This window comes from Hylobates moloch, unplaced genomic scaffold (assembly GCF_009828535.3).
Source record: "Hylobates moloch isolate HMO894 unplaced genomic scaffold, HMol_V3 SCAFFOLD_16, whole genome shotgun sequence".
Classification (NCBI taxonomy): Eukaryota; Metazoa; Chordata; class Mammalia; order Primates; family Hylobatidae; genus Hylobates; species Hylobates moloch.
The window spans coordinates 54,274,139-54,299,786 of NW_026652291.1; the positions used below are offsets into that span (position 1 = coordinate 54,274,139).

Here is a 25,648-nt window from a genome sequence, read left to right on the forward strand (position 1 = left end):
GGAATGTGAATCTCCTGCAGGCCTCTAATTATGCAGGTTTATGGGTGGGAGTCCCAGCCACACTGGAGATAAATGAGAGTTATCCTATTAGAGATGAGTCTTCTTTAGATGGGACAAAATGATGAAGTAGCTTTAAAATAAGTGAGGAATGCTATCATTATATTTATGAATTAAGTTGGAATAATATCTTTAAATGAGGCTCAAAAATCATTTTCTCTACATATGTATCTTTCTAATCTGTGGACCAGTGTGGCCTCTTTTTCATTATGTCCAGAGATCTATGCTTTAAGTTATACTAACAACTACTACCTTTTGCATGTACACAGGGGTTCACTGAATGTATCTATTCTAACGCTTTTTTTTTTTTTTTTTTTTTGAGGCAGGGTCTCGCTCTGCCGTGCAGGCTAGAGTGCAGTGACACAATCACAGCTCCTGCAGCCTCAACCTTCCAGGCTCAAGCAGTCCTTCCATCTCAGCCTCCCAAGTAGCTGAGGCCACAAGCATGTGCCACTGAGCACAGCTATTTTTTTAGTAGACACAAGGTCTCACCACGTTGCCCACGCCGGTTTCGAATTCCTGAGCTCAAACCCTCCCATCTCAGCCTCCCTAACTGCTTGGATTACAGGCCTGAGCCACGGCGCCTGGCTCTAATGCTATTAAGAAAGAATTGGCAAATGTGTCACCCAGGAATAGGAAATGTAATTATTCCATTTATACAACTCACTTGGCTTTCCTCTACTGTGAGAGGAATAGCAAATAAGATGGCTAAACCGAAATATCTGACTCATAAGACAGATCCCCTTCCTTTCCTAAACGGAATGTTAAGGAGACAAGCGGCTACACAAATGGCTAAATTTTAAAATATGTATTTCAGAGATAGGTTACCTCAGCTCCACAGCATCTCACTCACTTCTCTCTCTTTCTCTCGCTCTTAGTTCAATTCAGTGTACTGGGAACACCTAAACTCCTGCTAAAGAAAATGACATAAACATGCTGTCAGCACTATCACTTATGATATGAAGAACCCCTCATGCTGGCTCCAGGACAATGGGACCCTTTAATCCTCAGAGAATGGGGGTCAACCTGTCACTTCAGAAAAGCCATTGCTCTCTGAGAAAGTATCAGCATAGATGTCCCTGAGCCTCATAATTCTGTGTCTTGTAGCCTGCGCTTGAACCCACATCCAGCTTTTCCCTTGGCTCTCTACCTCTGTCCCCCGTCCCTCTCCTGGTTCCAACCTGGCCATTATTTCCTCAGTGTCTGTGCCAGAGGCCACCAGGAGCCACTACCTCTGTTTCTGACTGTAGGGCTCTGCTCTGAAGTCTCAGACTTACTCTGTCAGCTCTTTCCTGCCTATACTTGCCTCCTGACAGTGACAGCCCAGTCTACCCAGGACTAGCAGGACCTAAACCTTCAATTCTAGCAGGAATTAATGAATTGGGTTGTAACAGCTCTCCTTTTCTGTAGGGTAATATTTTTTATGCTACTTCCTAGTTACCATGCTATGGGCACCTGGTATGATGGGCTCCATGGATTCCTGGTATACAAGGGGATACAAAGACACACAGAGAAGAAGTTGAAGTGTGCCTCCGCTCAAAGGAGGGGCTATGTTAAAGGGCCAGTTGAAGTCTGCTCCAAAGAGAGACGTGCAGAAAGGCTTGTTTAGCTTTAGGAAGATTTCTTCAGTGACTTACAGGAAGAGAAGACAGTCCTCTCAAAGTTAAGAAAACATTTCACCAGAATCACTGAGAGCTTACAACTCTTCAAATTAAGAAGTTCATTGAAGTCATACTTAAATGAAATGAACAGTATTGGACTTTGGTTAAGGAACAAGATATGTGAAGAGAGTCAAGGTAATCTTATGTACAAGTCAGGAGAAGTGAGTCAGTGTATTTTTTGTATGGATAAAAAAAAGCCTCAAAAGTCTATCCAAAGCCCTCAGTCTTGCAGTACAGTTTACATCAAAAAGGAGCCGAGAAGGTGAAGAGCAGCCCCCAGCATGCTGAGCCCACCAGGATGTTTCCTGAGACCCTCCAGAGAAGGGACAGGGCACAGAAACATAGCACAAAAACAAGTAGGGGCCACATGTCGGGGTGAGCAGGAAAAAAAGGAATGATGACAAATTAGACACTAGAACAGAAGCCTCAGCATCCTGAGAAAAGAGGATCAGCCAGAAAAAAATCTAAGACTGAAGAGCTTTGCTCCCTGGTGGGAAGCAAAGAGCCACGGGCTCTGCTTCTCAGGGTAGCATCCTCAAAGGCAGGATTAGGGGATTTCCATGCTGTGTGCCCTTGTAGATAGAAGCAGAAGGAGAAATTCCCAAGGCCAGCAGCAGAGCATCAGGAATGGCTGCCAGTCAGTGCAGCTGAACAACCTCAGGGGTCATCTACTATTTATGGTGCCATTGAGGGTGTGGCTCAATTTCCTCATCTATAAAATGGGGATAATCATAGCACTTACCTCCTTTAAGATTGATGTGAGCATTAAAGGGTTTAGTACCTACAAAGTAATCCCTGGCACATAGTGAGCACTCAGTAAATATGAGCATTATAATTATGACTATTACCAACATTCACAGCTGGATCATGTACATAGATTACGGTATTTACACAAGTGACCCCATGGGTTAGTGTTTTATAGGTCCTCTCTCCAGCATTGGGTGTGGAAAGCATGAGCAGAAAGGGACCAAACTGTATAAAATGGCACTATAATAGAACAGGGTCATCTCTATGTGAGTTGAAAAGGGCAAGTACAGGAAAATGCTGTTTGAATCTTAAAGTATCAATGAATTAACCTTGTATGATATTGGAACTCTGACATGCTCACTAGTTAAATTCTGAATCGATTCTTAAATTGTGCAAAGTTAGGAGTGAGTCCCGTATAATTTTAGCTGGAGAGAAAAATGCCCAGTGGCTCAGACTCAGCTCTATGTAAGGGAGCCGAGCGTGTTATTCAACAGGCAGAGACAGCTGGGTCCTGAGGGTCAGTCGCAGGGTTTTCAGTAGGGGAATTCAGGGGCCAAAGTCTAGGCAAAGGTCAAAGCCAAATTTGGGAACCAAGCCAAAAAAGTCTTCCTTGCCATCCCAGATTGTTTTTATGAAGCCAATCATGGGTTTGACCATGAAGTATATTAAAGGCTACCCATCAATTAGTCAGGGTTCTCCAGAGAAACAGAACTGAATGGGTGGGTGAGTGTGTGTGTAGAGAGAGAGAGACAGATTGATTTTAAAGAATTGGCTGGCTCACATGATTATGGAGGTTAGCAAGTCCAAAATCTGCAGGGTAGGCCTGCAAGCTGAAGACCCAGGGACAAGATGTTGCATCTCAAGTTGAAAGGCAGCCTGCTGGTATAACTCCCTCTGCCTCAAAACAGCTCAGCCTTTTTTCTTTTAAGGCCTTCAAGTGATTGGGTGAGGGTCACCACATTTTGGAGAGCAATCTGCTTTAGTCAAAGTCTGCTGATTTAAATGTTCATCTCACCTAAATATAGCTCACACAAGCATCTAGAAAGCTTGACTGAATGTCATGGCCTAGCCAAGTGGGCACATAAACATAACCATCACAACCCACTCTCAAAAATTAACAGGCAGCCCTCCGAATCCCATCACTGAGACTTCAGTCTCTACAAATGATCTCAGGCAAAAGAGCTAAGGAAGTTCCTGTCTCTGTACCATTGATAGGGCAGAAATGTCCTATAGCAACACAGCCTCCTAAACCATATGTGTATTTCGAACTGCTGGCTCTGGTATTTCAACTTGAGATGCTGCAACGAAAAGGTTGGAAGAGGGCCAGGCGCGGTGACTCACGCCTGTAATCCCAGCACTTTGGGAGGCCGAGGTGGGCGGATCACAAGGTCAGGAGATCGAGACCATGTTGAAACCCCATCTCTACTAAAAATAAAAAAAATAAAAAAAATCAGCCAGGCACATTGGCGGGCACCTGTAGTCCCAGCTACTCTGGAGGCTGAGGCAGGAGAATGGCATGAGCCTGGGAGGCGGAGTTTGCAGTGAGCTGAGATAGCGTCACTGCATTCCAGCCTGGGCGACAGAGCGAGACTCCATCTCAAAAAAAAAAAAAAAAAAAGTTTAGAAGAGGATGGTAAAATGTCAGCTCAGCATGGTGATAAAGAAATTTTTTCATTTTTTTAGAAAATTTGTTTCTGAGTAGATATTGTCCCTTAACATTTTTAAATTCCTATGAATCTAGCTTAGTTTGGTGTCATTTACCACTTGCCAGCCTGGTTAGTCCTATGAGTTTAAGAAGAAAGGACAGATTGGCTCTGGCACATGTTCAGTCTACAAATATCCATCAAATATGGGTGAAAATTATTCTGGAAGGATGAAAATATATATTTACTTCTTGCTTATAGATCAAAAGGCAAAATGCATAGCAAAATGTCTTGCACATATTCAAATATTGAGTGAACCAAATCAAAATAATCTTTAGCAAGTTCTTTCCTTCACTGTACCTTAATAAATAGGTATTTACTAATAAAAAGCTTATCTAGAGGTGCCAGAATATTACATTTCTTTACATTTATTTATTTATTTGTTTACTTATTTATTTATTTAGAGACAGAATCTGACTCTGTCGTCCAGGCTGGAGTGCAACGGCGGGATATCGGCTGACTACAACCTCTGCCTCCCGGGTTCAAGCAGTCCTTGTGCCTCACCCCCATGAGTAGCTGGGATTACAGGCATCCGCCACCTCGCCAGGCTATTTTTTTCTTCTTTTTTTTTTTTGTATTTTTAATAGAGACAGGGTTTCACCATATTGGCCAGACTCGTCTTGAACTCCTGACCTCAAGTGATCCACCTGCCTCAGCCTCCCAAAGTGCTGGGATTACAAGTGTGAGCCACCGCTCCTGGCCCCATTTCTTAGAGTAGAAGTCACCCTGTGGGAAACCATTGTTTGATTTAAAATATGAAATATGAATGCATTAAGGTACATAGCCTTTTGTTCTAATTTCAGCAATACAGGCTTCCTGTGCCAAATTGTCAGTTAGGCCTTAAGGAAAACTTACATAGGCCTGGCACCAAGGAAAACACCGCTGCCCCATCTCCTGAGCCGCGGAAGGCGTGTGGAGGAGGAGCAGGCCTTGGCGCGCGCCTGCTCTCCACCAGTTTGGGGACGTTGCCGGGGCCCTGCGTTGCCCAGAGGTGCCACCTCTTTGAGCCGCAGCCGGGCGAGAAGATCTGCAAGATGAAGAAGCTGCGGAGAACTTGGTCGAGAGTTTCAGCCGCATTGCTTTGAAGAAAGATGACACCACCTTTGATAAGATGGAAAGCATTTCCTGTCAAAAGGTGCTGCTGCTCTGATAGGACTAAGAACCCCTGTTCTCATGAAGCAGCATGGAGTCAAGGCTTTCTACATTCTGGCCTTTGCTTATTTCTCTAGGCTGCTCAGCTAACTTTTCTGAAGTTGCTACATTATTACTGATAAGGGGCTCCTCAGAAAGGCAAACCGTCCACCTTCACTTGCATTTTCAGTTAGGGAGGACAGACCAACGTGGAGGAAGGGATTTGGCTATTGCTGAGAGTGATTAACAACCAAACCCATGAAGACTCGGAGACTGCGGAGACGCGTGTCTCGTTCAGCAGTTGGCTTGCATTAGGCTGCAAAGCGCAAAGGCTAAAGGGCTAAGTGTACACAGTTGGTGCTAAGAAAGGCTCTTGGCGGCCGGGCGCAGGGGCTCACGCCTGTAATCCCAGCACTTTGGGAGGCCGAGGCAGGCAGATCACGAGCTCAGGAGATCGAGACCATCTCGGCTAACACGGTGAAACCCCATCTCTACTAAAAATACAAAAAATTAGCAGGGCGTGGTGGCGGGTGCCTGTAGTCGCAGCTACTCAGGAGGCTGAGGCAGGAGAATGGCTTGAATCCGGGAGACAGAGCTTATAGTGAGCCGAGATGGTGCCACTGCACTCCAGCCTGGGAGACAGAGCGAGACTCCGTCTCAAAAAAAAAAAAGAGGCTCTTCACCAGGAAAGGTCGAGGCTGCTGTAAGCAATGGTCTCAAATCTGCACTCCAGCCTGGGTGGCACAGCAAGATGCTTCCTCGAAAAAAACAAAAAAGAAAGAAAGAAAGGCTCTGGGGACTGAGAAATGTGGTACCACCATGCCCAGCTAATTTTGGTATTTATAGTAGAGATGGGGTTTCACCATGTTGGCCAGGCTGGTCTCGAACTCCTGACCTCAGGTGATCTGCCTGCCTCAGCCTCCCAAAGTGCTGGATTACAGGTGTGAGCCACTGCGCCCGACCTATCCTGGAAAGCAATTTTTAAGACAAAACACTAGAGATGATCAGACTTCCTCACCAGAGAGAGAAAACTTATGTGTTTTATTACATTGGGGAACAACCAGAGGTTTTTGACTCTGAACCTTTTAAAGGCCAGTCCATGTTACAATGGAGAGTGTTGGTTTGGCTTTTCCACTTAAAAACTTTATTTAAAAACAGAAAAACTCATTTTCATATTTTTTTCCAGCATTTGGGGCTTAGAAAGTATGTTGTCATTAGAAACATGGTCAAAATTTGTTTTATGGTCTATATAGGTATGCACAGTTATGTAATATCATATCCCAAATTAACAAAAATGTGTTCATTTACATATGTACAGATACCTTTGCATTTTGATCCATAGAACATAGGAGCATGTTCTTAGTCTATCTCAAAGCTCCATGTGTTTACATATTATTTCAGTAGGTTATTTTCAGAAGTGAGTTTTGCTTCCATGGTAAGAGTGAGTGTTTTGCCAAGAATACATGCACAAACACTCAGAATCACACCACTTGGATTCACACATAGACACACCCAGTCCCATGCACAAAATCCCGCACCACCTAAAGGGAACACAGTTGATTCCAGGAATCTTAGAATATGGCCATACTTATTTATCTCGAAAATCAATTTCCACCATCCCAAGCTCAGTATTCCTTCATAGCAGGAAGCTGGATTCAGGGTGCTTTTCCACCTGAAAGCCAAAATAGTGCCACATTTCCGATCATCTAGATTATTCATCAACTGAGGGATTCGACAATACATATTATTTTCTGTGATGCCTGAGTGTGCCTGTAATTACAGAAAAGTCTATGAGCAACAGACCATGCTGTATCCTGTTTGCACAGGTCTTTTGTTAACTTATGACATTACAAAACCCATTGGGAAATAGTGGTCAAAGTAATGGCCCCAAATAAAGCAGACAGGACACTTGTGGAAAAGGCCCAGGATTTTTGTGCCAGATTTTGCAGTCCATTTGGTTGCAAATTGCAAACTCTTTTCTGAGAAGAAAAAATGTTTATGGTAGGAAAAAGCTCTCTTCCATACAGTTTGTAACTGATGTGCTTATCTATGGATGCCATCTTGAAATCTTAGTTGGTGATGAACTCCCACCTTATATCAATATAGCCCACCAAGAAATTCTATAAGTCATCTTTGATATACATGGGAAGATTGTCATATCCTAATTCAATTGGACTAGAAAGAAACAATAAAAAATTTCTGCCTCAGATAATGAAGAACTTACCTGGAAAAGAGTTTTGATGGTCAGCTCCAGTGAGCTGGTTGCAAATATTATCTTTTACTTGGACCTCAGAGCCATCTAGAAAAATGTAGAGTAATGGTCAGTACATTAGTGCTGTTAAAGAATCCTTCAGGGATCCTTGGTTGATGTGGACATTGGGTAGAGGGTATAGAGAAGGTGAGTTAAAAAGCATAGGCTGAGCTGCTGCTGGGCCATCCTCCTTGGTGAATAAGGAAGGAAAGGAAAAGATCAGGAAAGAAATGACAGAACCTCGTTTTTCTAGCTAAGGCAACTTAGTCAATGTACACATAGGTTAATACAAAAATTCATTGTTTGATTCCATGATAGTGTGTCTTGACTCCCCTGGTCATTTTGAAGCCCTGGAAAATGAACTTTTTCAATAATATACAATCTCTAACTTTCCTACAAAAAAAGAGTGAGCATTTTGGCTTATGTATAAGTTAGAAATAATTGTTAATTTTTAATACGTACTTCATGGTAAAATGTCTTAGACATATGCAAGCAATTAAATACCAAACTTACGGCCCGGCACAGTGGCTCATGCCTGTAATCCCAGCACTTTAGGAGGCCGAGGTGGGTGGATCATGAGGTCAGGAGATCGAGACCATCCTGGCTATAACGAGGTCAGGAAATGGAGACCATCCTGGCTAACACGGTGAAACCCTGTCTCTACTAAAAATACAAAAAACTAGCCGGGCATAGTGGTGGGCACCTGTAGTCCCAGCTGCTTGGGAGGCTGAGGCAGGAGAATGGCGTGAACCCGGAGGCAGAGCTTGCAGTGAGCTGAGATCGGGCCACTGCACTCCAGCCTGGGTGACAGAGCAAGACTCCGTCTCAAAAAAAAAAACAAAACAAACAAACAAAAAAAACACCCAAAAAAACAGACCAGTGGTGTTAACTAGTTTCTAAAATTTGATTTTTATTTGTAACAAGCCATTTACTTAAGGCCCAATGAACATAAATGGAATCACATTGGTTTATGTTTAAGGAATACACTGAGATTGCTGCTGTTCTATTTACTTCACATAAAGAATAGCCAGATTTTACTTTGGAACTTCCTGGAAGCTCTTCAGTGGTCTTTGAGCTAATATAATTTATCTTTCATCACTAAAAGACCATATTCTTATGTCATAATGAGAATAATCATTTAAGTACCTGGCATAATTGAGACTACACAACTGCGCTCCAGCCTAGGGGACAGAGCAAGACCCTGTCTCAAAAAAAAAAAAAAAAAAAGAAAAAAAAGTAAATATTTGGCATACTTGGCATAATAAATGCCTAAAGGACACCTTACTTTATAGATCTATTTTTTCTTGCTGTAATGGGAATACTGTAAATTATGCATTTGTATTAATGGTATTTCTTAAAGCAATAGATGTAACTGTGAACTAAATCAGTCTGCAAACTATTGTAGGCATCTGTATTCTGTTTTAGGTACTGTAAACTTTGTTGGAGTCTTTAGTTGGCAGATTATGTTGTAAATGTATTTGTATATGTTAAAACATTTTAAAATGTTTTGTTTAATAGAATAAATATCTTTATTGGAGTGATAGCTGTGAAGGTATAAAACTTCACATTTGGATAAAACTCTACTGTTTACAAAGTTAAAAAAATGAAGATCAAAATATTAGGGTTAATATAAACAGAAAGTTTAATTAGGACTGCATCTTTTAGACAATAAACAGATAATCATTGTATTGGTCTGTTCTCACATTGCTATAAAGAACTACCTGAGACTGGGTAATTGATGAAGGAAAGAGGTTTAATTGACTCACAGTTCCACAAGCTGTACAGGAAGCATGGGTGGGGGCCTCATGAAACTTACAAAAATCATGATGGAAGGTGAAGGGGAAGCAGGCATGTCAAACAGCAAGGGGGAAATCTGCTCCCATGATCCAATCACCTCCCACTAGGCCCTTTCCCTGACATGTAGGGATTACAATTCGCTATGAGATTTGAGTGGGGACACAGAGCCAAACCATATCATTTCACCCCGGCCCCTCCCAAATCTCATATCCTTCCCACATTTCAAAACCGATAATGCCTTCCCAACAGTCCCTCAAAGTCTTATTTCATTCCAGCATTAACTCAAAAGTCCAAGTCCAAAGTCTCATCTGAGACCAGGAAATCCTTCCACCTATGAGTCTGTAAAATCAAAAACAAGTTAGTTACTTCCAAGATACAATGGGGGTACAGGCTTGGGTAAATGTTCCCATTCCAAAAGGGATAAATTGGCCAAAACAAAGGGGCTACAAGCCCCACACAAGTACAAAACCCAGCAGGGTGGTTACTAAATCTTAACATTCCAAAATAATCTCATTTGGCTCCACGTCTCATATCCAGGGCATGCTGATGCAAGGAGTGAGCTCCCAAGGCCTTGGGAAGCTCCATTTCTGTGGCTCTGGGGTATAAGCCCTGTGGCTGCTTTTACGGCTTGGCATTGAGTGCCTGCAGCTTTTCCAGGTGCATAGTGCAAGCTTTCAGTGGATCTACCATTTTGGGGTCTGGAGGATGGTTGCCTTCTCACATCACCACTAGGGACTGCCCCAGTGGGGATTCTGTTGGGGCTCCAACCCCACATTTCTCCTCCACACTGCCCTAGTAGAGGTTCTCCATGAGGGCTCTTTCCCTGCAGCAGACTTCTGCCTGGACATCCAAGTGTTTCCATACATCCTCTGAAATTTAGGTAGAGGCTCCCAAACTCTTGCCTTCTGTGCACCTGCAGGCCCAACACCATGTGGAAGCTGCCAAAACTTGGGGCTTGCACTCTCTGAAGCAACAGCCTGAGTTGCACCTTGGCCCCTTTTAGCCACAGCTGGAGCTGGAGCAGCTGGGAAACAGGGTGCCATGTCCCAAGGCTGCATAGAGCAGCAGGGTCCTGGGCCTGGTCCATTAATCCATTTCTTCCTCCTAGACTACCAGGCCTGCAATGGGAAGGGCTGCCTTGAAGATCTCTGAAATCCCCTGGAGACATTTTCCCCATTGCCTTGGCTATTAACATTCAGCTCCTCTTTACTTAAGCAAATTTTTGCAACAAGTTTGAATTTCTTCCCAGAAAATGGGTCTTTTTTTCCTTTTCTTCCTTTTTTTTTTTTTTTTTGAAATGGAGTTTCACTCTTGTTGCCCAGGCTAGAGTGGAATGGCATGATCTTGGCTCATTGCAACCTCTGCCTTCTGGATTCAAGCAATTCTCCTGCCTTAGCCCCCCAAGTAGCTGGGCTTATAGGCATGCACCACCACACCCGGCTAATTTTGTATTTTTAGTAGAGATGGGGTTTCTCCAAGTTGGTCAGGCTGGTCTCAAACGCCCACCCTCAGGTGATCCGCCCACCTCAGCCTCTCAAAGTACTGAGATTACAGGTGTGAGACACTGCACCCAGCCTGGGTCTTTCTTTTCTACCATGTAGCCAGGGTGCAAATTTTCCAAACTGCTATGCTCTGTTTCCCTTTTAAATATAAGTTCCAGTTTCAGATAATCTCTTTGTTCACACATATGAGCATGCACTTGCAGAAACAGCCAGGTCACATCTTGAATGCTTTGCTGCTTAGAAATTTCTCCTGCCAGATACCCTAAATCATCTCTCTCAAGTTCAAAGTTCCACAAATCTCTAGGGCAGGGGCAAAATGCTGCCAGTCTCTTTGCCAAAGCATAACAGTGACCTTTACTCCAGTTCCCAATAAGTTCCTCATCTCCATCTGAGACCATCTCAGCCTGGATGTTATTGTCTATATTACTATCAGCATTTTGGTCAAAACCATTCAACAAGTCTCTAGGATGTTCCAAGCTTTCCCACATCTTCCTATCTACTTCTGAACCCTCCAAACTGTTCCAACCTCTGCCTGTTACCCAATTCCAAAGTTGCTTCCACATTTTCAGGTATCTCTAAAGCAATGCCCCACTTTCCTGATACAAATTTTCTGTATTAGTCCATTCTCACATTGCTATAAAGAAGTACCTGAGACTGGGTAATTTATGAAGAAAAGAGGTTTAATGACTCACAGTTCCACATGCTGGACAGGAAGCATGGTTGGAAGGCCTCAGGAAACTTGCAATCATAGTGGAAGAGGAAGAGGAAGCAAGCACATCTTACCATGGCAGAGCAGGAGAGACAGAGAGAGTGAAGGGGAAAGTGTCACACACCTTTAAACCATCAGATCTCGCGAGAACTCACTCACTATCACAAAAACAGCAAGAAGGAAATCCACCCCCATGATCCAATTACCTCCCACCAGGAGCATCCCCTCACATATGGGGATTACAATTCGACATGAGATTTGGGTGGAGACACACAGCCAAACCATATCCATCATAAAAAAAGAGAAAAGCTTCTATAGAATTGTGGTCTGGCATCCTGACAGCAAATGTCAGTTTCCTTATGAAGATAAAATCCTTTTAATTATCAGAGTAAGCACCCTCCAAATGCCCCACCATACAGTCTTCAAGTGTGGAAATATATTCCTTTTTCATTCTTTATGGAATAAACAGAGAGAGCAGTACAAGTTGTTGAGGAGTGGCCTTTGGTCCTCTGTGTCAGGAATGCAGAAAGGATAAGACTCCCAATTGTGCTATCAAGTCAAAGGATGCTGATATAACTTGTGGGGGAGACACAGCTTTCACCCTTGGGTTACTGATTCATTTTGCAGGAAGATGACCATCTTTTACTGCCCAACGACATCTCTCTACCAATGTGAACAGAGAATAGCAGCACAGTGATCACCTGCAGATAGACCTGCCTTTATCTGTGCATAACACCAAAAGAAAGAACCTGGATTCCAGAAGAAAATAAAGATTTTCAGTCCCTGCAAGAATTCTCAATGTTCTTTACATAATTTGGAGGTATTGTTTCTGATATATGGGTTATTTTAATGGTGGTATCTGTTTTTTACCCATAAATGTTGAGGGCATCTTATGCTTCTCCTATGTAATAATTTTCCTTGGGAAAAATCTCATACAGCCGTCATTCATAAAGTGTGTTCCAAGGAACACAAAGTCATCAGGAATCAAGGTTACCTGTGATGGTGGGGGAAGGATTCTGAGATCAATTGGAGAAGCACATGATTAAACAAAACTCAGTAGGTCTCTATTGTAGGACTTCTCAGAGACCTTAATATGCTTGCAGGGGTTGCTGTTTGTGTGTTTTGCATGTGTGTACTGTGGGTGTTTTATGTATTATGTGTCTGTTGTGTGAGTATGTGTATGTTTTCTATGTGTTGTATTGCAGAACTTTTTCAGAGCGTATACAGAGTATAACCTGGAAAATCTAATTTATTTAACATTAACTTTTCAGACATACTTCTTAAGCTGTATTTTGGTTTTTTGCACTTTAAAATGTCAATGTACTTTTACAGCAGATGAACTGATTCCTTATAACATAGCTTGTTCTTGTTTCTCAGAATTTTAGCTAAGATTGTGCAAAAGAGACTTCTATTAAATAAATATAATTCCCTATCAAGTCCGTAATCAACTTGAAAAGCGTTCATCTAGAAACTGAATACATTAGGCCTTGATATTAATAATACAACATAATGTGTATTTTAGATAATATTCAAAGAGGAAAAAAGCACTAATGAAAGAGTAGCAATCATACTTCAAATATTATAATTTTAGATTAAATGCTCTTATTTTATTATACACAAAATAAATTACAAAATAAGAGCATTTTAATATAGACACAACATAAATGAAGCATATTTATTCATTTTACCATAATTTAAATGCTGACATTGCACAACAATTCCTAAAACTTTTGTGATTCATAAGTTAATTCCCATTCATTAAGTACCTAAATAATGTTAATATTTTATCTTCTTTTTCTTTCTGGGCACTTCCCTCCTTCACTTGAACTAACAATTTTCTTTTCAGCCATTCTCACCCATCCAGCAATACCTGAGCAAATATGCTGGCATATAAAGGCAAATCATGATTGCCTTGCTTAGCTGCAGAAAGTCACCCAATGCCTGTTTACCATCAATCAGCGAATGCTGTGGTTCCAAATGGTAGTCTGGCAAAGTTCAACAATTCATTTCTTAAATTTCAAAAGTTAAGGGAAATTCTACTAACTATAACACTAATGTCTGCTTTTAGCCAAACTACATTAATTATAGTTAATCTATTAAGAATATCCCAAGCTAATCAGAAGCTGTATGTAGGTCATGAATTAGAAATAGATGGGGAGGGCTGGGTGTAGTGGCTCACGCCTGTAATCCCAGCACTTTGGGAGGCCAAGGCAGGCGGATCACTTGAGGTCAAGAGTCCGAGACCAGCCAGGGTAACACGGTGAAACCCTGTCTCTACTAAAAAAATACAAAAAATTTATCTGGGCGTGGTGGCACGTGCCTGTATTCTCAGATACTCAGAAGCCAAGACTGCGCCACTGCACTCCAGCCTGGGTGACAAAGTGAGATTCCATCACAAAAAAAGAAAAGAAAAGAAAAAAAATAGATGGGGAAATGAAAATGATTACTTAATAAATACAATCAGGTAATATGATAAATGAAAATCTTCAAAACATGAGCAACGTGGAAAAAAATAACGAAAAAAACATTTAGGATTGTGGAATTTAAAATGTCCAACCTCTGATGACAATGAAAAACATGTATTGAGAAGTTACTATGTGTCAGGTACCACGTTAAGTGACTCATGTACCATTTCAATCCCTCTTCATCATCCTAAAACAGGTATAATTTTTATTCCTATTTTACCATAAAGGTAACAGATTCAGAGGGGTTAAGTAATTTGCCATGGTTATACATCTAATAAGTAGCAAAGCTGAGATTTAAACACACTCTCTTACACTCCACCCTGAATATGGAGACTGTATTAAATTTCTGTCATTTCATAACACATCTCAGTTTAGTGGCTTAAAACAACACCCATTTATCATCTCAGTTTCTATAGGTCAGGAGTTGAGGCACAACCTAACTGGGTCCCCTGCTCAGGGTCTCACAAGGCTACGATCTAGGTGTCAACACAGCTGCATTCTTTTCTGGAGTCTGGAGTTTGGGGTCCTCTTCCATGTGTATGTGATTTCAGAGAGTTCACTTCCTTGAAGCTGGAGGACTGAGGTCCCTGTTTTCTTGCTAGCTGTCAGCCAGGGGCCACTCTCAGACTCAGGAGGCTGCCCACAGTTTCTTGTCACATGGTACCTCACTACTTCATGGCCAAAAGGAGAATCAATCCTTCCAGTCTGCTATAAATGGCAGTTTACATAGCAATAACATAACTACGGGAGTGATGATCCCACCATCTTTGCCATATTCTCTTCACTAAATGCAACTCATTAGGTCCAACAACACTCAAGGGGAGGAGATTATACAAGGGTATGACTCGTTGGGGTTTATCTTAAAATCATGCCTACTGTAAGTACCAATGTTCTGTTCCTCTTTTATTTACTTAACTGATGACTGTCTTCTGGATTGGAGTAGTATTACCTGGGAAAACACCAAAGCAATCAAGTTAGCCATGACTTGTACATATGCGAATGACAGAAACAAAATGATAGTTTCAAGTAGACAATAGGGGCTCCCAAATTCTGTAAGCTTGAGGACTATTGTGTCTACAGTAAATCTATGATTTCATTGTTGAATAATTTGAAGTCAACATTAGATGAATTCCCCCAGTAAATGAAGAACATTACTTAGCACTCGACACTAAAGGCCAATTTTCCAGAGGCCGGTTTCTCTATTGTAAACTTGGCTTGAAACAAGTAAGGACCACTTAAGTACTCAATTTTTCTAACTAATAACCAAAAAAAAAAAATCAACATCATGTTGAACCTGATCCCCCTGCCCAAAAAAAAGTTTTTAGTGACAACTCTCGGAATTGGTGAATTTCGGACCCAGCTGCTTATAGGCATTACCACTGGCAGGATTATCAGGGGGTACTCCCTTCTGTAAAGCACTATTGTACTGGCTCTACTAGTCATTCCTTCAGGGTTACAAGGAAGTAATATGCACAAATTGTTACCCAACATAAAAGTTTATTTCAAAGAACCATGGGAAAGGCCAGCAAAAGGAGGCATTATTCATCAGCAGTGTAGGTATACAGGGACATTGGTTTACCCATTAAAATGTGCAGCCAGCATCATAAACAACCAGTGATATTTGCTCACTATTGCTCCAGAAAAAAAAACAGCCTAAAGCTGAGTCATCAGCTTTCTCTTTAATCATCTGATATATATTCTTCTAAATAGAGGATTTGATTGGGCCATTTAGCACTGCATGGTATGGAGGGATTTAGTGGGCACAGTCTCTGCCAACCTCCCAAGGGTGATTGGCTCCCTTATAGCCAGCCCAGAGTTGCCTTCAGCTTTGAGCCTGGCCCTGGTCCTGCAGGTGGTACCCAATTAACAGGAAGCTCCACTCCCTAAGAAAGAATGAACATGAACCAACTAATGATTATAACAATACTGGCAAAAAGAGTTGGGCCATTTTTCTTAAAAGATGAATGTGTAAGTAAAATGTCTTTTAAAAAATGTATGGATATACCCTTTGGCCCATGTGATTCAAATGAAGGAAGTAAATATATCAAACACCATAAAGATATTTAATCGCTTGGACATTTTGAGAGTCTTTGATTCTTAAGAATTTACACTAAAGAGAAAATACTGATGTGAGGGGAAAAAATATATGTTTGAAAATAGACGTTACAACATTATTTATAATACCCCCAAATCAGAAACAAACTAAATGCCCAATAATGACAGATCACGAAATAAGATTTTCTAATACTGGCCATTAAATATAACTATGAAGTTACGCAAAAACTTGGGGAAAAGGCAAACCAATTCTTAAATAGGAAAAAAGGTTATATAACCACATATAATCTTTAGGATTTGAGTTACTGCCCACTAAAACTTTGACTCCACCCTTAATTTGCTTAACAAACAGCAAAGATGAACCAGGTCACCCTTTCCTTCAAGTCACCACAAATTCCATTTGAGCAACAACTGAATGAATAGGATTTCCCTATTCATGCAGCACAGGCCAGCACTAGGATAAGCGGTAGTAGATTGAGTTGAATCTATCTTTGGGAACATATCCCAAAGAAACAATCCAAGATGTAGGTGAATAATTATGTACAAAAACTTTCACTATCCCAGCATTTACATTAGCAAGGTGTTTAGAAAAGATTAGAAAATGGGATTTCCATAGTTATTCATTCATTTAAAAAGTATTTACTGAATGCTTACTCTGTACCAAGTATTTTAGTCATAGAGGATACATCAGTGAACAGAAATAGCTTATGTTTTTGTGGGTAAAGACAGGTACTAAAGAAATCAACCAGTAAATACTTTGTATGCTGTTATGGGTTGAATGGGTCCTCCAAAAATGATGTCTTGAAGTCCAACCCCAAGGATATCAGAATGTAAACTTATTTGGAAATGAGATCATTGCAGATGTAAATAGTTACATTAAATTCGTCATGATAGAGTAGAATAGGCTCTTACTTCAATATGGCTGGTGTTCTTATAAGAAGAGAGAGACACAGGGTGAAGATGGCCATGTGAAGATGGAGGCAGAGACTGGAGTGATACATCCACAAGCTATGGAATGCCAAGGTTTGCCAGCCATTTATAAGAAGCTAGGAGACAGGTGTGGAACACATTCTCCCTCTGAACCCTCAGAAGGAACCAACACTGCCGACATTTTGATTCCGGACTTCTGACCTCCAGAAAAAGGTGAGAATAAACTTCTGTTGTTTGAGGCCACACAGTTTGTGGTACTTGGTTATGGCATCCCTAGGAAATGAATATATATGCCACACAGAAAAAGCAAGATGCAGAAAAATTAAAATAGGTAAGATTGCAGGGAAAGGAGTATTGGGTAGAGAGATTGCTCTTTATAAAGACTATGTAGAGAGTTTCACAGGTAAGATGGTATTTCAACAGGAACCTTAAGCAAGGAGGGAACAAGATAGGCAGGCATCTGGGGACAGAACATATCAGGTCAGGACACAGCAAAGCAAAGTTCCAAAGGGAGACGAAGCTGGACACCTGTGTGGCCGGAGCAGAGTGAATAAGGGCCAGAGGGGTGTGGGATAGAGGCAGTGGTGGGAGATAGAGGCACTTACTGGCAGTGACATTGCAATGTCTTTGAGGGTTTGAGCAGATCCATAACATTATCTGGTTACTTTGTTGAGTATAAACTGTCATGGGACCAGGATGGAATCCAGGCAAAGACCCCTCAGGGGGCTCCTGAAATCATCCAACCAAGAGATGAAGATGGCTTGGGCCAGTGCGGCTGCAGGGAAGGTGAGGTGAGATGGGAATCGTATCTGATTCTGGAACTACTCAAAAGGTGAGACTGGCAGGTTTTGTGAAGGACTGGATGTGTGATGTAAGAGAAAAGAGTCAGAGAAGACCTCAGATGAGGTTTGAGGCTTGGAGGTTTGAGGTCAAGGATGAAGTTGCCATTTGCTGAGAAGGGGAACCTGGAGTGCAGGTTCATTAGAAGTTTAGCTTAAGACACAGTAAGTTTAGTATGTCATTAATCATCTCAGTGGAGATGTCAAATAGGCAATATTCGGGGGAAAGTTGAGGCTGGCGACAGAATCTGGGAGTTGATGGGGATGGGTGGATGGTATTTGAGGCCATGGTGCTTGATGGGCACTCCTGGCAAGTGAACGCAGATGGAGAAGGAAGAAGAGATGTTTGGGGCCTTAGGACTGAGTTCTGGGACACCTCCTCCTATTAGAGATTGGGGAGAGATGAAGAGGTTCTGCAAGAGAGACTTAGAAGATTCTAAGGAGGAGAACCAAGAGAGAAATGTCCCAGCAGCCAAGAAGAAAATGTTTCAAGAAGGGAATGGGAAAATATTTACACAGCCAATAAAAATAATGTATTTGATACAACATAGTGACTATAATAATAATGCATTGTATAACTGAAAGTTGCTAAGAGAGTAGATTTCAAGTGTTTTCACCACACAAAAATAATAAGTATGTGAGGCGATAGATTCGTTAATTTGATTTAATTATTTCATAATATGTATCTATCTAAACATCATGTTATATACTATATATATACAATTTTTGTTTGCAATTTAAAAAAATAATAATACATTTGAATCTTAATATTACAAAAATAGGATGATATAACCTTCAGTGGAAAAAAAATTAGGACTCCAAACTGTATGCAGCAAAATCTTAATTTTGTTTAAAGAAACATATGTAGGCATAGAAAAGAAAAACCTGAAGAAGTATAGGAAAGTAAATAGTTATTTCTGAATTTTTACTTTAGGATGACATTTGTTTTCTACTTTTATAGTAATTTCTAAGCTTTTTACTATGAGCTTATTTCCCAATAAATGTGTATATAAAAATTTTAAAAATCGTAATAGCAAAGACTTTTAGATTCAGTGTTTTAAAAGCAAAAGTACATAACACTTGCAAAGTCTTTTAAGCAAGACAGTAGGAACTGTTGAAACATCATGTAGTTAAGTTTTTTTGATTTCATAATTTTGCCATCTTCCCCTCCAAAAAAGGAAGCAGAGAAGTATTAAAAATTTCTTCTTTTTTCACTTGTGTTATAATGATCTCTCTTCGGAAAGAAGCAGCATAATTAAAATAATGTAATATTTTTCATTTAAATAATTATTTCTAAAGAAATGTAAAACCTGGGTTTCTATTTCATTGTTAAGGATCAAGGAGACCTTGGACAGGTCACATAATAGGTCTGGGTCCTGGTTTCCTCATGTATTCAATGAGATCGACGGATGCTCCATGGCTCATAGTGTAATTGTGAGACTCTCAGACTACATTAAATTAGAGACAGTGCAGTTGTGCGAGTGAAGAGAGGCCTTAAGGATGACTCTTCCCCCAGCATCCTCCAGATTCTGACTTTGTTGCCAGCAGACAACACTGGCAGTGAAAGATGGCTTAAACCAGTTGGCTTGCTTTGAATGCCCATAATTCGCCACACTATCTCTGCAGATGGTCCCTGAGGGCACAACTCCTGCTTGGCAGAAGAGTCAGTGGTTTTCGACCAGGCCCCAGAAGTGTAGGTTTAATTTCTGAAGCTGGTAGTAAGATGGGAGCCACGTTGCCCTGTGATTAGCTTGCTGGAGCCAGCAGTCCACCTGAGCTCCGCCCACCCTGAGGCCCTGCCTGGGCATGTGCTGGAAGTTCCTTTAAACAAATTCAAATAACAAGTTTATGTGTCTAGATACCAAAAGCATATGAGGGCAGTCTGGACTCAGCAGGCTGCACATTTCTCCAAACAAATAATTTATCACTGATTCTTTTAGCAATAAAACAGGGGAGGGAGAGAAGTTGAATAATAGAAGTAACAGATGCAATTATAAAAGTTCCAATCATACTCTTTTGTTATGAAGTTAATTCCTCAATAAAACATGCATACAACTCAAGAACAACAAACAGAGCTAATTTCTACTCTAGGAATTTGGAATAAAGTTAGATTCCTGTCCCATAGACTAGAAGCTGGTTGTTTTCCACCCAAGAGCAAGGTAATAAGCAGAAAGAGAAAACTCTTTTCATTCTCTTAAATAGTAGGTACGCTCAGGAGACATTCTCACTACCAGGGAAAAGAGAACGAGATTTGGAATCTGTAATGTGATCAGCCACTTTCATACCTGGATGAGTTTGTTAGCCATTCTGAGACCCCAGTCACTTCCTATTTTGGTAAAGATTGGACTAATCATATCCACTCTCAAGGTGGAGTTGGGAGGATGAAATGCTGAAAGCATAGCTGGTTTTTTTGGCTAACATTTATTGTGGGCCTACTTTGTTTCAGCAGAGCCGGGCTTTGGGTGACCCCATTGTCCATATGCCTTCCAAAACCGCAAGTTACCTCTCCCATCACTGTTCAATAAACATCAGGCTCTCTCCTCCCCACAATGTGCCCACTCTGCACTTTGTGCAGCCACGATCTCCAGCTTCAATTTGTGCATCTTTAATTCTGTAAAAGTAGTGACAATCTACTGCTGCTTCCCTCATGATACCTTTCCACAGTAATCTTCCCCCCTCTCTCTCTCAGTCAACTCTTGCCATCCCCTTACCTAATGGCATTTTCCAGCTCTCAGGAATTCTGAATCAATCTGCAATTTCTTCTCCTAGAATCCTTCCCCCAAGAGTCCTGATCACATGTGAAACAAGTTTAGCCATTGTACAAATTAGTTCTGTGGCCAAGTTCCTAATGCAAAGTCTAGCAGAAGCCAAGGGTGGGACTGGGAAAATGAAGTCAGTGTGACAGCCCCATGGTGAGTGGAAGGGTTAGAAAGCTTTGTGATCCAAAGGAAAAAAAACACTAGACCAGGAGTCTCAGCCTCTCTCCCAGATCTACCCCTGAGTCCTGTGGCCACTGTAACACTTTTAATATCTATGGGCTTCCATTTCCTCACCTGTGCGATCAGGAGGTTGGGATCAAATCAGACATAGTAAATAGGTGGTACTGGTGCCATCATTCACTCATTCACTTACCTCCTCCCACTCCACGCACACACACATCCATGGCACGTATCATTAACCAATCAGCACCTTATTTCCTACAGAACCCAGACCAGCCCCAGCACTCCAGGCAATCACCACCAAACAATCAGAGTTGGCACAAGATACAAGATTTCTGTCCTTCTATGACATGGATTTCTTCAGCATCCAGGTTTGCAGACTAGTGAGCATCACCTTAAAGTAGGGCGGTGTAACTTCCTGGAAATCAACAACATGTACGGTCTAATGCCTCTTTACACTGCAGCTCTGGGCAGACTGTGGAATAACCAGGCTAGCCTGCCATGTAGGGAAACCAATTCTGAGTATAACCCACAGCTCCTTGTCCATGCAATGGGAGATGGTCTTTTAATGCCCAGCACAGATTTTTTATTGGAATTTCCAAAGAGCATATCCCATGAGCCTCGTTTCACCATGGATAATCAGACTAATTCCTTAGACTCCACAGTGCCAAGTCTTTCCTTACTTGCTAGCTTCAGTGTCTGCTTTGGCCTCCTGCCCTGCTTATGAAGCTCTGGCCCTCTCCACTGTAGATTCCACAGCCTGTGACCTTGACTCAACTCTGTATCTGACTCCAACCACCCCAGACTGACTTGCTGCCCCTTTCCCCTGCCAGCCAGGGCCCAGCAGCCCCAGAATTGCCTGCCCTCTGTTGCCCCATCTGCCCCTGGCCACCCATCTCCAACGCTGAATCTCCCCAGATGTGTCTGATGTCTCAGCACTTTCCCTACTAGCAGCGAGTGGCACTCAGCGTTGGGCACTCCTCTGGCCCTGAGAGGACTGTGGAACAGTGGGATCCTTGCTACCCCATGGCCTTCAATAGCTTCAGTAGCTCCCTTTTCTTGCCTGAATTTCTCTGCCTGGTTTCTAAGGTCCTTCGCAATCTAGCCTACCTTTCCCACTTCCCATCATCCCTCTACACTAGCCACCTTGCTCTTCCCAGTGCAGCACCAGCTCCCAAGCCCACTCCCACCTGAGGCCTCTGGACATCATTTTCCCCTTGCCAGCAACTTCCTTTCCTCTTTCTCAAGGTCCCCACACCTACCAATTCTTCACAATCCAGCTTATGTCCCATCTCCTCCATGAAGCTTCTCCTGATTATGCCACACTTTGGTTTTTACCTAACATTTAACTTTCCTACCAGGTAATTTAGTACTTAATTATATGTTACTTCACAGGACTTTACAGAGTGGAAGTTCTCTGAGGGCAAGAACCTGCCACATGGCCTGAGCGTCTCTCCCTGGTGACATTACAACAAATTAACAAGCAATACAAAACATTACTGAGCTCCTCTTCTATGACAAAAGTGCTTAAACACTTGCTAATTCATTTTTTGAACCACTGAGTAAGTACACTGGGATGCATCAAATTCTTGCCCATCTATGTCCAATCTGGATCATAACAGATCCTTCTCTCCCTGAATTAAAGAAAAACTTAGATTATGCTGGAGTCCAAGAAAGTATTTGCCTATTAGACTTTAGCAGTGGTTTTCAAACTTTTAATACCAAGAATCATCTGGGGTATTTTCTACAAGAGTAGATTTCTCAGCTGCATGGACAAAGTTCCTGATTTCATGGGATAGGGCCTGAAGTGTGCATTTTAATAAGTGGTCTAGGTAATTTTAAAATAGATAGTTTGTCAATCCTACTCTGAAGAAAAAATGGGGCTGTGGGAACTTCATTTTCCAGAGACAATCTGCAATGGGTGGGGCAAAGGCAAAGAAGGGGCCACTACCCCCAGAAAGATCTATCCAGATTTTCCTCACCCTCTTCCTTGGTTATACTCCAACTCTGATTACCAAATCTTTGAGACTCTCAGCCAACAGGCCATTTGGCCTTGAAGAGTCATTTTTATCTGCAGGGATCTCCCGCCCACAGGCCTCCACTTGGCCTGCCCTCACTGGAGGAAACAAACACACCAGTGCTCTCTTAACCAGCTGCAGTGTTGGGCTTACAGGTTATTTTAACTCCACTATGAATCAGAACAGAATTATGAATAATTTACATGAGACTTGTCACATCTTGTTTCAGTCTTTCTTTGGCTCATAGTTTTCCTTGTTTGGCCTTTCAAACACTTATACGTCTGATTATTTTCAAGTCTGGAAGACTACATAGGTAGCATTACACAGAATCTGGCTTCTCACGGCTGACATCTCAGGAAGCTCTCAAATTTACAACCCCACATGTCAAAAGTAAGGAAACAGAGAAAGCTTCCAAAAAGGCAGGGCAGAGCTGGGTAGAGCATCTTAGCTGGCTCCCAGGCTGAGTAATTCTTCTCTGTGTCTTAGCATGCCATATACAGAGGCCTGAGGCCAAATGGATTTCCACAATAACTTTTGCAGCCTTATTAACACCCATCCTGTTTGCACATGGGAACTTTGTAGGGTAGACAACTGTTAATAGGAAAGAAATAAAGTATTTTTTTAGAAAAATACTCCTGCCCCAAGGCAGATGAAACAACCAGGCTCCCAAAAGAATCTTGTATAAATGATTCTCTAAGCATGAGTTAGAATCTCTACTTCAAATGAGAGAAATATTCTCTTGAGATTTCCCCTAACTGAGGCAATGAATGCTCCCATGAGCTTCCTGGGCACAAAAGATACCCCAGAACACCACTGGTGTTTCTTCTAAGAAGGTAGAGTTCAAGTGCTCTGTAGAGTAATAAAACTTACCACGTTCTCTTCTCCCTCCGATGCTTGATTCCACCCAGGGTTCACAATAAGTCTGTGCAATGTGTTTATTGAAAAACTGGTTCTCACTTTCTTTCAGGTGTGCAGGGTTTCTGAGCCAGGAGCAGTTGAACAGTGGGAAGAACATCTGGAAAGACTGGGAGTAAGGACACCCCATCTGATGGAAGAAAGGAAGCACATGCCCACCCATTTTTGCACCTAGATCTTTAATTTGCCCTTACACTGGACTCTTGCAAGCCCTAAGCAGGACATTGCATCAAGCTGATGGGCTTGTGTTGAGTTCTTTTTCAACTCACCCCAAGCCTTGGGAGAGTCATATTTCTGACAATTAAATTCATGAAGCCTTCCTAAGCCTCTTTTAAATCATGATTCTCCCTTTGGAACAAGAGCCACAGACATTAAAGTCCAAATAGTCATTAACCTTTATCACCATTCACTAGGAGGTCAGAGGAGAAGAGCACCATGTAGGAATGGACAGCCTTGTGGGTGTCATGGATGCACGATCCCATCTAGAACCCTGGGGCACAGATATCATGAGCAGAGGAGGCAGCAGGGCCAGGGGTGGATGGGAATTCTGCCTCTACCACTTCTAGCCAGTATACCCTGGGCAGTGTACTTGACTGCTTTGTTCTTCAGTCTCCTCCTCTGTGAGGTTGAGATAATGATAGCAAATAATTTAGGAGATTATTGTGAGAATTAAATGAGATTGTCTATGTCATAATAGGTATGCAATAAGTGCCTAATATATATTGATTTTTGACTCTGTTTTCTAGAGAAGATAGATGTAGAATTTAGTCTTCATGATGGGTGGCTTCTGAAGATGTCAAAAGGAACAATGCCTCAGAGGCTGGCAGCCCCCTGACATGGTGAAATAGGCAGCCGTGTGGTCAGGCCAGGGCACAAAATTCACACACTCCCTCTCTCCCTCAGTAATGCTCAGGTTGTCTACAGGAAACATCCTATAGTCCTACATATCTTGTTCCCCACCTTGGACAAAGTGAGGAGAAAGACATAAAAGGATTTCTCTGCTCTTGCTTAGTTTTCATCTCATGAAAGAATAAGACTTGCCTCAAATTTCATGAGTGTACAGTCGAGTTCTTACCTGGCAGAACTAATCTTCTGGGGGAACAATAATAGGTCATGTTAATTAAGTACTTATTCTCCTAAGTATATTTTTTATTATCTCATTTTTTTCTCACAGCAACCCTCTAAGGTGGGTCTATTATCATCTCCATCTTACAGAGGAAACTGAGCACAGAATGGTAACTTGCCCAAGGTCATCATTTAGCCAGAACTTAAACCCATTGGGTCAAACTCCAGCACCCACTATACAAAGCTATGTCTCATCTCAACGAGCCCTCTCTCCTTCTGACTCACTTCGGTATTTCATTTTTTAATTGACATTTGCTAAGAAGGTCAAATGGATGATGAAGGATGTTGTTGAGCACTCATTTTAGCAAAGTTGTATCTAGCACTTAATCATGTGACCACTCGCTGTACTAAGACTAGGGGATAAAGGGAGGGGAGGACATGCAGTCCATGTCCCTAATGAACATTCCATCTCCTTGATTGGCGGGGGAGACAGAGAAAGAGAGTACAGAGGAGTGATGATGCGGTGATTCAACTCCACAAGGAAGGTCAGTGTGTCTTCTTTGCATATATGGTAAATGGAAGAAACTGAAGCTTAGAGATCTTAAATAGCAAATCCTGGTTTGCTTAGCAAGTCAGTGGGGGGAGGTAGGAGTCTAGTGTCTGACTCTGAAGCCCACACCCTCTTCACTGCACGTATGTCTCCCTGAGCCTGAAAGGGTAGTTTACGACCATGTCCTTAAGGGCCTGAATGTTGGACTAAGGAGCTTGGGCTTTATTCTCTAATGAATATAAGTACCCACAATGCTCCTCTGCTCCAAAATTAAGAGCATCATCTAGGGATTGCTGGGCAGAAGGCAAATCCCA

The 25,648-nt window shown here is 41.9% G+C and overlaps 1 long non-coding RNA gene across 1 annotated transcript; it reads left to right on the forward strand.

Annotated features, from left to right (window-relative positions):
• Positions 1–5,118: 5,118 nt before the first annotated feature.
• On the forward strand, positions 5,119–12,350 carry LOC131381581 (uncharacterized). The gene is made up of 2 exons (XR_009210417.1): positions 5,119–5,303; positions 12,186–12,350. It is a non-coding gene; the product is annotated as an uncharacterized LOC131381581 (long non-coding RNA).
• The last annotated feature ends 13,298 nt before the right edge of the window (positions 12,351–25,648 follow it).